The 11,055-nt window shown below is 47.9% G+C and overlaps 1 long non-coding RNA gene across 2 annotated transcripts; it reads right to left on the bottom strand.

The window, feature by feature from the left end:
- Positions 1-9,099: 9,099 nt before the first annotated feature.
- Positions 9,100-10,362, bottom strand: LOC119273611. Of its 2 annotated transcripts, none has more exons than XR_005134925.1 (2): positions 9,910-10,362; positions 9,100-9,422 (listed from the first exon to the last, which is right to left on the bottom strand). It is a non-coding gene; the product is annotated as an uncharacterized LOC119273611 (long non-coding RNA). The 2 variants fall into 2 exon arrangements; XR_005134924.1 differs by having other exon boundaries at positions 9,100-9,425.
- Positions 10,363-11,055: the final 693 nt, after the last annotated feature.

An 11,055-nucleotide genomic window follows, 5' to 3' on the forward strand; every position in this document is an offset into this window, starting at 1 on the left:
CACTCGTATGGCCCTGGACACGACCGCCGCGTGCGAGAACACCACGCCAGCGAGCGCACGAGCGAGACGATGTGGCTGCGTGAATATTAAAGAAAACATAATCAACTGTTCTAGATTTAGATGTGAGATAAGTATTTCACATCTAAATGTGAAATAGCAATCCTGTTCTTTAATTTGATCTGGGTTAATCTTATAAGGGATATATAAGTATATATAGGAATACATAGTAGCTAACCTAGCTAACTATAAGAATCCTATACGGTGACTGACTCTAATCCGAGTGGGACATAGACTACTAATCGTGGTTAATTCCAACAAAAGAAAGGAGAACGTGTATGTTATGTGTCACGCCAGCAGGGCAGGGCGGAAGGGCAACGGCATGGCACCACATGTACAGCAAGGCGGCAACGTGGTTATGTTGAGCTGCACGACGACAACGGGAAGCAGTACCACATCTAGGGTTCTCCACACCGAGGTGACTCGGCGGCGACTTTCTTGAAGGGGGCTGCCATCAGTGATGTAGCCATTGTTAGCGCCGAGCCGTAGTTTGCTCTTTGCGTCGGTGCCCAGCTTCCTCTCGCTTTCTCTTTCACTAGAACGAAGATAGAAGAAAAAGAAGACACAGGACACGGTGATGTTTTTCCGGTACACATACGTCGGTCATAACGAACGGTCTTTTTCTCGAGCAACAACTCAAGCCACACACACCAGCACACCCACGCACACACGCGAGATCAACCGGCCACTAATTAAGCCAACTAACGCCAACTGACTAGCATGCACACGAGAACATAGTATATTAAGTTTTCCCCTCGCGCAAGGCTAGGGTTTCTCTCCTCTCGGGCGACGCCGTCGCCCCTGAGTATCCCATCCCGATCGATCTTCCTCCCCGAGTGCGGCTCTCTCGATCGGCCAATCCTCGCTCCACCCTGCCCCTCGGTAGCGATGGAGCTTCCCGCGGACGCCCTGTCAGGCACCAGCGCTGGCGGCGGCTCTCACGGTACGCCGGACCTTGGAGATTTCATGGAACAACTCAACCTGGAAGATGAAGACTTTGATGATCTGGTGATAGATGAGGCTGATCCGGAGATCAATGAGAGCGTGAGATGGCTTGCGCTGGCTAGGGTTCATACCGATAAAACCTTCAGCCAAGCGGCCTTCTACAAGGATATGCGGGCGGCGTGGAACCCCGCGCAGCCGGTAAGGTTTCGCCCGGTTGGGCCGAAGCTCTTTGTTGTACAAGCATCTTGCTTGGGAGACTGGGAACGTATGCTGCATCAAGGGCCTTGGCTATTCAGGAATTTACTTGTGTTGATGGTTCCATATGATGGTTTCACAAAGGCGGAGGAAGTTCCCATGGTGTTTATGCCTATTTGGCTACAGATTCACAAGATTTCAGAGGGCTTCTGCAGGAAGAACATTGTGGAAAATTTGCTGAAAAAATCTGGCGAGATTCTGGAGATGAGACTGAACGGGAATACCCGTGGTGACTACATTAGGGTTAGGGTTCGGCATGACGTTCGCCGGCCTCTCACTAAGTTTGTCAGTATTGTCAGGGGGAAAGAACGCCAAGTCTACTTGGTGCGTTACGAGAAAATGGCACGCTTCTGCAGTGTGTGTGGGCTCATTGGTCATGATTGCAAAGAGTGCGGGTCAGGGGTGCATGAGGAGAAGGACAAGAAGTATGGGTCTTGGCTCTATGCTGATGGACTAAATAAACCGCCGTACAACGACAGTTATGGCCGGGGAAGGAGTCAGAAGCAACAGACGCCTCAATCTCATCAGCAGAAGTCGCCGGGAAAGACAGGGGTCGACCCGGATATGCTAGATACGGCTACAAGCCCTGCCAAGGAAGGACACATGTCCAAGCAAGGAGATCCAGCAGATCGCAAGAGACTCTCCATGGAGGATGTTGAACCAGATGACAATGCGTTGGTAGGGCCGAGAGGTGTGCTAGCACTTACCCAGGGGAATGGTGAGGATGGTGCACAAGCCTCGCCTACCAGCAGTGCTAGCAGTAAGAGGGCTCGTGTTGACTCAAGCGGTATGTCAGGTGATAGATCGGCGGCCTCCTTCGAGGAGGACCGCCGGATGCAATGAATATCCTAGTTTGGAACTGCTGGGGGGGGGGACCGCCGGACAGTTCGTGAGGTTTTGGCCCTCTCTAAAGCCAATTCCCCGGGGCTTATATTCTTATCTGAAACCAGACAAGCCTCAAATAAAATGGAGCGACTCAAGTGGAGATTACAGATGAAGGGTTTTATGGGGGTGTCGAGCCAGGGTCTGAGCGGAGGCCTTGCCCTTTACTGGGACGAAAGCTTGCAAGTTACAGTTCTGGACTCGTGTGCATGGTATATAGACGTGTGGATAGTGGACGCAGCAAATGACAAATCATGGAGGACAACTTTTGTGTACGGGGAGCCGAGAGTGGAGAATTGGCACCGTATGTGGAGCTCGCTATCTAACCTAAGGGCGTTTTCTGCTGAGCCCTGGTTAGTATGCGGCGATTTCAACGAAGCTATGTGGCAACATGAGCACTTTTCTCAGTCACAGCGATCTGAAAATCAAATGCAAGTGTTCCGTGACTGCCTGCTAGCTTGTGAACTTTTGGATCTTGGATTCAGTGGCGTTCCGTTTACATATGATAATGGCCAACAAGGTGGGAGGAACGTACGGGTCAGGTTGGATAGGGCATGTGCGGACGATGCATGGAGGGATCTGTTTCCACTCACGCAGGTGGTTCACCTGGCGACCTCTTGCTCGGACCACTGCCCGGTCCTCGTTCGCTTATCTGAGGCTCCATCGAGAACGAGATCGATGTCACGATACGAGATTATGTGGGAGCGGCACCCCGGCTTGACGGTGGTGGTGGCGGAACGGTGGGGCCGAAGCCGGCCAGATGGGAACCTGGGCGTGGTTCGCGATGCCCTTAAGGAGATGATGATCAAGCTGCAGTCATGGAATCGGGAGAACTTTGGTCACGTCATATCTGACCTGGAAAAGTTACGGGCAGAACTAGCAGACTTACAACTTCACGATGCGGACAGAAATTTAATAAAACAGAAAATGCACCAACTTGATGAACTCCTCTATAGGGAGGAGATGCTATGGCTTCAGAGATCTCGGATCACATGGTTAAAAGAAGGTGAGCGAAATATAGCATATCTTCATCGCCGTGCCGTGTGGCGTGCTCGGCGGAACTATATACAGCGCTTGAAGCGAGAGGATGGTACGTGGTGCTCATCCCCGACAGACATGCAACGTATGGCCACATCATACTTCAAGGAGGTCTATACGAAAGATCCAACTCTCACTCCGGAGAGTGTTTTGGAGGGTATCACATCTAAAGTAACTCAAGGTATGAACGATACCCTATGTGCTCCCTTCTCGGAGGAGGAGGTATCAAATGCCCTCTTTCAAATCGGCCCGCTTAAAGCGCCAGGAACGGACGGCCTCCCGGTGAGGTTCTTTCAACGAAACTGGGCCGTGCTGAAATCTGAAATCATAGCTGCTGTGATGGAGTTCTTTAAGTCAGGAGATATGCCGGAGGGGGTGAACGATACGACTATCGTTCTTATTCCGAAAATTCCTTTTCCAAAGGAACTCAAGGATTTTAGACCGATAAGCTTGTGTAACTTCATATACAAGATTGTTTCAAAATGCCTTGTGAACAGACTAAGGCCGTTGCTTGCGGAGCTCATCTCAGAGAACCAGAGTGCCTTCGTTCCAGGGAGGCTTATCACTGACAATTCTATTATTGCTTTTGAGTGCCTTCATCACATACAATCACTGAAACAAAACAGACCCGCGGCGTGTGCCTACAAGCTTGACTTGTCGAAGGCATATGACCGCGTGGATTGGGACTTCTTGGAGAAGGCACTAGGGAGATGGGGCTTTGCCCAACAGTGGACTGCATGGATTATGGAGTGTGTGAAATCAGTAAAATATTCGGTTAAATTCAATGGACAATTGCTTGAGAGTTTCATACCCTCGAGAGGATTAAGGCAAGGTGATCCTTTGTCGCCGTTCTTATTTCTTTTTGTTGCTGATGCCCTTTCTACCATGTTCTCGAAATCAGTGAAGGAAGGCTCGCTAAAGGGGATGGCTATATGTCGTGGTGCACCGGTTATTTCTCACCTGTTATTTGCAGATGATACTATGTTGCTTTTTGAGGCGTCTGGCGAGCAAGCGAGCATTGTGAAGGGGCTGTTGAACACTTATACTTCTGCGACGGGTCAACTTATTAACCCAGAGAAGTGTTCCATCCTTTTTTCTGACAACTGCTCGGATGCGGTGGCGGATGAAGTCAAAAGCACCCTCGAGGTTACGCAGCAGGTGTTCGAGCCAAAGTACCTTGGCCTTCCGGTGCCAGAGGGAAGAGTGCACAAGGGACAATTTGAATCTCTTCAGGAGAGATTGAGGAAGAGATTGATTGATTGGAGTGAACAGTTTGTCTTGGCGGGGAACAAGGAAATTTTGATCAAGGCGGTGGCACAAGCTATACCTACATATGTCATGAGTATGTTTCGGCTACCGGCCTCTGTTTGCGATGACTTAACGCGTATGATGAGGCAATACTGGTGGGGTGTGGAGAATGGTAAAAGGAAAATGGCATGGCTCAGTTGGGAGAAGATGATTTTGCCCAAGGATATGGGAGGAATGGGTTTTAGAGATATGAGATCTTTTAATCAGGCGCTACTCGCGAAGCAAGCCTGGAGATTGCTTGACAGTCCGGACAGTTTGTGCGCCCGTTTGCTCCGGGCCAAATATTACCCCAATGGTAACTTGCTTGATACCGTCTTTCCTTCAAATTCGTCGGCTGTGTCGAAAGGCATCATGCATGGACTTGATCTATTGAAAAAGGGGCTGATATGGCGTGTGGGTGATGGCTCGTTAATTAAGACTTGGCGGGATCCCTGGATCCCAAGGAAGTATGACTTCAAACCGATCACCCCAAAGATGAATTGTAGACACAATTGGGTTGCGGACTTCTTGGATGAATCTGGTGCATGGAATATGCAAATGCTGAGGCAATATTTCTGGGATATGGACATACGTGAAATTGTGAAGATCCGAACGTCACCAAATCGGGGGCAGGATTTTTTGGCATGGTTCCCAGAAAAGAGTGGTTTGTTTACTGTTAGGAGCGCTTATCACCTCGCAAGAGAATACCAATTGTCACACTCGATGAGCGCGTCTAGCTCTAACCCAAGCGGACACAGGTCGATATGGAGTCGGGTGTGGGATGCGCGGGTACCGCTCAAGATGAAGATCATGGCGTGGAAAGTGGTGTCAGGAGAACTCGCAACAAACTCTTGCAAGAAATATAGACACATATCTACGCATGATACTTGACCTCTTTGTGGCTCATATAAGGAGACCAGCTTCCATGCGTTGGTTACTTGTGAGTATGCTCGGGCAGTGTGGATGCAAATGCGTGCAGTTGGGAACCTTCCTGATCCCCAACTGCTCCGAGACACAGGAAAGGAGTGGCTGTTGAATGTACTGATGAACTGCAATGATGAGATGCGGGACTGCACTATAATGTTAATATGGAGGACTTGGACACCGAGGTCTGATATGGCGCATGGTAAAAATGTTCCAAGTCCGGCGGCTACGGCAGATTATTTGCAAAGTTATATGCACTCGATACATTTGGTCAGAAGATACTCTACGGAGGATATCATAAAGGGGAAGATGCCACTACTTGGAGAGGAGCCGGTCAAGTCGCCCGGTACGGCAGTGCGGTTACCTTGGCCTCGTCCTGAGGATGGCCAAGCGGCCTTGTCGGTCGATGGATCTTTCTCACCAGTGGATGGATCAGCGGCTGCAGGTATGATACTTAGAAGAGTGGATGGGTCGGTCATATTTGCAGCTTACCGGTGTATCTTCAACTGCAACGATGCTTTGGAGGCGGAACTACATGCAATAATGCAAGGGATGGCACTAGCAATTCAGCATTGCAACTTGCCGATCGTTGTTCAATCCGATTCTGCCCAAGCTCTTTCGTCTCTGACCGGTGAGGGTCTGTCCCGGTCGGCTTATGGTCATTTAGTAGCTGAGATTCGTCGTCTGTTGGGTGGTAGAGAGTTTATTCCAGTAAAACTTAAGCGAGAACAGAATAGGATAGCAGATCGTTTGGCTATGTATAGTCGTACAGAGAGCACTACTGCTGTATGGCTTGGGCAGGGCCCTCCGTGTATAGAGGAGCTTTTGCCATTTGATTGTAACCCTATGAATATGGAATAAAACTCTTTTACCCTCGCAAAAAAAGAGACTAGCATGCACACACGCACCCACGTCTTCATGCATACACCACACTAGCTAACCTTACGGAACGTCCACACGGACTCGGCCGTCTCCTTCCATGCACGTAGCCAGCTACTAACAAACACAACGCATGCAGCTAACAACCCCTCACCGACGTAAGATCAAGACTATGGCTAACAATTCCCCTGTAGTCTTGATCAAGACTATGGCTATGGCTCGTCATCGGTCGTTGCTGCATGGCCGTCACACCGCGCCTCCACAGCCTCCGTCATCGCCGTCCAGCGCCTTCATGCTACCACGCCGTACAAAACGATCCGCTGCCGAGCACCTCCATTGAGAGCACACACGCGCCGACACACGGCCCGACGACCTCGCCGCACCGCCGGCACTCAATGCCATCACGCCGCTGGCTATGACGAGCGTGCCCGTGGCGATGATGACGAATCCCATGACGAACTAGCTCATGATACCAATTGTTAGCACTGACCTGTAGCTTGCTCTTTGCGCCGGTGCCCAGCTCCTCTCTCTCTCTCTCTCTCTCTCTCTCTCTCTCTCTCTCTCTCTCTCTCTCTCTCTCTCTCTCTCTCTCACGAACGAAGATCAAGACTATGGCTAACAGCCACGATCGTGGTCGACAGAATCAAATATCACGTGAGGAAGATAGAGCATCACGGGGATTGCTAGCCAGCGTCGAGGATCCCCCAGGACTGCAAGAAATCAGAGGCAAAATGAAATCTACTCTCCAGCTGTGGATCAATCCATATTGGTCGGAGCCTTCGAATCTTAAGAAGACCTCGGAGATCAACCGTATTAATTCGACAGCGAATGAGAAGCATGCAGGCGGATTGGGAGAGATCCAGTTTTCCGGAAAGCATAGTCAGGCAATTTCCAATGGTCCCCGTCTCTCTCAAATGCTGTCATAAAGTAGATCTCCAATAGTCTCTGCTTTGTCCGTGAATGAAACACCAGGTTAGCCCAGTGATAGGGTAGTGCCAGTGTTTACAAATGGAATACTTCGGTTCTGATGTACTCCCTCGTGTCCTTTTTACTTTACATATAATAATTGTCTAAAGTCAAACTTATTAAAATTTGACCATATTTATACAAAGAATTATCAACATCTACAATACTGAAGTTAAAAATCATGAAAATCAAATTCCTGACACATGTAATGATATTGATTTTGTATTGTGAATGTTGATATATATTTTTTTGTAAGGTTGGTCAAATTTGTGAGGTTTGACTTCAGACATGTATACAAACTAAAAATGACCCGAGGGAGTAAATAGAGGTTGTCTTCAGCTCTTGTATATGTTGAAGGTGCTTCTGGTCCTGATGGCTTTTCTTTTAGTATCTTCCATCAGCAATTTGGGGGCTTATCAACCAAGACTTGATGGTTGCTTGCAATATGAATGAATTCGATCTATTATATACTTAATTTTTCATTATTAAAACTCTCATTCCTAAACAAGCTCATGCCAACACTATCCAGATAGGTCGGAGCCTATAGTGATTGGCATTATGGTTGCTTGGGAAATGAATGAATTGGATCTATATAGACCTAATTTATTATTATTATAAAACTCTTGTCACTACTAGAATCTGGTTTTTTTTCCCGAGTTCTAGAACTTCACCGAGTTCATTCTATCGGGAACTCGGCAAACTTCTGTCTGTCGAATTTGATTTACAATTGGACTCAGCAGTGATAAGCAACTTGGCAGAGCTATGACTTTGACTGGTTCCAACGAAAAACGACTCAACGAACTAAATAAACTCGGCAAAGTCTCATTATTATAGAACTCTTATGCCACCACCTCCTAAGTCGCCGCCGGCGAAGCCGTGACGAGGGGAGGGTGGCAGTGGTGAGTGACGGGGAAGGTGGCAGTAATCGAGAGTGGGCTCGCTCTGGTGGCATGGGAGGTCTTGTCCGTGCCATCTCGTGACCTCATGGTGCTGGTGTTAGTGTCCTGAACTATGGGGTACTCACTACGTCATCTCCCACCTTGCAAAATTTTGGAATTCATCCCACAGCAAATTTGCAGGGAATGACAACATTTGATTGAGCTAATGGAGCATGGCAACTTAAGTTCATGCATCATGAAAAATCCTTTCTGTTTTGTAAATAAGGCGAACAAATTCCTTTTAATATGACCATGGCAACTAAAGTTAATGGAGCAAAGCAAATGTAGGTTTTGGCTCATGGCAGTTTTTACTACGTTGCCATAAGCAAAGTAGTGGCTCATGGCATTTTTTACTATGTTCGTACATTCATGGCAATTTTTTCCTCATACCATCCAAACCTTAATATGCATTTAACATGGCAATTTTTTTGTTTTGTTTTTACTTGCGCATCAAATTTATCAATTAACATTTCTGCAAAAAAGATTATCAATTAACATACAAAAAATGACATTTTGTACTCATCGTGCGTCTCTATAACTAAATCTGTGAGGAAAAATGATGCCAAATGCCATCTTTTTCTGACTAACGTTTCCCAGCTAACGGGGGTCCTACCCGTACGTCTTCCGAGTCCATTAACTATCGCCGTCTTCTCGTCTTTTGGGCCTCCATTAAGCAGGCACAAGTGGACGAAGCGTCGCCGTGGCGTAGTAATTTCCCGCTCGCGTGCATTCCATCTACAAGATGATCCGCGCATTGGTCGGTCCGTACATTGCTCTTCCACGCCACAGACGTCGCCCATCCACTCAACTCGTCGGCGCACGGACGGTCAGCCATGGCGATGGCGGACTGGTCGTCGCTTCCGTCGGACCTGGTACGCTGCGTCGGCGACCGCCTGTTGGAATTGATCTCAGCTGTAACAAACTGAGAGAGAGAAAAGGGGGTTGACTCCCCATGATTTGTGCTATGATCCGAGGCACACAGAAGCAACTTGGTTTTGGTCCCACATACCCAACACACACCCATATATAAGGAACAATGGTTTTCGTTTTGGAAGAGTTCCTTTACGGTCTAACCACTAACACCCGATCCTAAAGATGTGTTGAGGTACGTGAAGGCCAACTACCACTGCCAGCCACCTCCAGGGCCGTGCTGGCGGCGTCCCTTGTATCTGCTACATCGCCCAGCTGCTGCTCTTCCTCCCCGACGATCTCCTCACTGCTGGAGATGATGAGGTGGAGCCAAGGGCTATCCTGCTAATGGATCAAGACAATCACGGTTAGTAACAACTATTATGCTTCAGGGATGTTCTAATCAAGAGATCCAGGTCCCAGTTATCTTAACTCTAAAGTATTATATATAACATTGGTATCTTGAGCCCGTTTGATCTCTGTTTAAGAACTCCAATTAGACTCGGTTTATGTTATTTACTAGAGTCATGGTCTAATTCCTTACGAATTTGAGTAATGTTCATGTATAAATCGCTTCCGCTTACAGACTAATGATGATGACATCTGGGTTAAGTGCTAATTTCCCTGACTAATGTTTGCTAATTATGAAATAGCTGAAATTATATTTTCGCCTAATATATTAGCACTGCTTGTGGCCTCGGTTCAGAAAAGGATTCAATATTTTTTTTAAAGAAAAGATCCCAAGAAAGATTGCAGTTTTCCCCCAAATCCCGAACACTAGAAACAAAGAATGAATCCTCAACGTGTTTAAGGCTGGGGGGGTGCTTACCCGCTCCAGATTAGAGACGTTGCCGTGCCGCTCACAAATCATGGACGCCTACGAGCATGGCCACCACGCCATGCGCGTCAACGTCAGTACCTCATGCTGCAGCAGCATCGTTGAAGGCGTGCCGTCGCCATTCGCAGCGGCGGACGAGCTGCAGGTTTACGGCGCCTGGAGCGGCGCTTGATGGATGACGCCGAGTGCCTCGCGTCACCGCCGGCGGGCACTTATGGCCGACCTGGCACCAGTGCTCTCTCCTCCGGCATCCCGCAATAAACGTCGTGTAGCTGCACGGGTGGCCACGCTCGATGGAGCAGCACGCGGGATCCCTCCGTTGCACGCTACTCCGTCGAGCGGAGCCGCCGAGCCGCCATGGACACCGGCATCTCGCGTCGTGCTTTGCACCGCCGCCAGTGGTGTTTCTGGTCCGTCGCGAGCGGAGAAAGCGGGGGAGGAGAGAAGAATGGGCTAGGCCGCTAGGGTTTACCACTGCGAGTCAGATTTGTTCCGAGGGGGCCAACTTACATCCGTTAGATGAGAATCGACGGCTGACGTTGATGCTCCGCTGCAGTCGGGCTGCGGGTGGCTTAGCGGGCCTAATCTGGCCGTAGGCTACGACCCAGGTTGTGTTGTCCCAGTATAAACTTTTCTTATTTTGACGAATTTAGCTGCTGGATCGTTCCTTTATGGGTTGCCGTTGGTTTTAGGCCAAAAATAAGTATCGAGTCGTTTTTGTTTATTTTCAGTGCATTTGATGTGTTTCAAGTAGACTAAGAAAAGGGTTGTTTCAAGTTTTCTGATGATGGTTTATGCACTGTTTTATTAAGAAACAATATGCCCAAAAATGTCTAAGAGGTAGTATCAATAATGATATTGTTTTTTTAATGGGCTGCCGTGGGTTCCTATCAGCCAAATTATGTCTTTTAGACATTGGTATTTTTGGTGTTTTTGAATCATGTTATTAATATTATTGATAACTTCTATGCACTGTTAATGTGTCTTGATTGCCTAAATTATGCTAAACATATTTTTTTTTGAATTTTCTAAATAAAATGGACAGATAAGAAATTTATTTGGAAAATTTTAATGTGGCATAATGTAAATGCCATTTATGGCATTTTTAGTGGCAATATTTTGTATCCTTTAAAGTCT

The sequence above is a fragment of the Triticum dicoccoides genome, chromosome 3A, assembly GCF_002162155.2.
Source record: "Triticum dicoccoides isolate Atlit2015 ecotype Zavitan chromosome 3A, WEW_v2.0, whole genome shotgun sequence".
NCBI classification, from domain to species: domain Eukaryota; kingdom Viridiplantae; phylum Streptophyta; class Magnoliopsida; order Poales; family Poaceae; genus Triticum; species Triticum dicoccoides.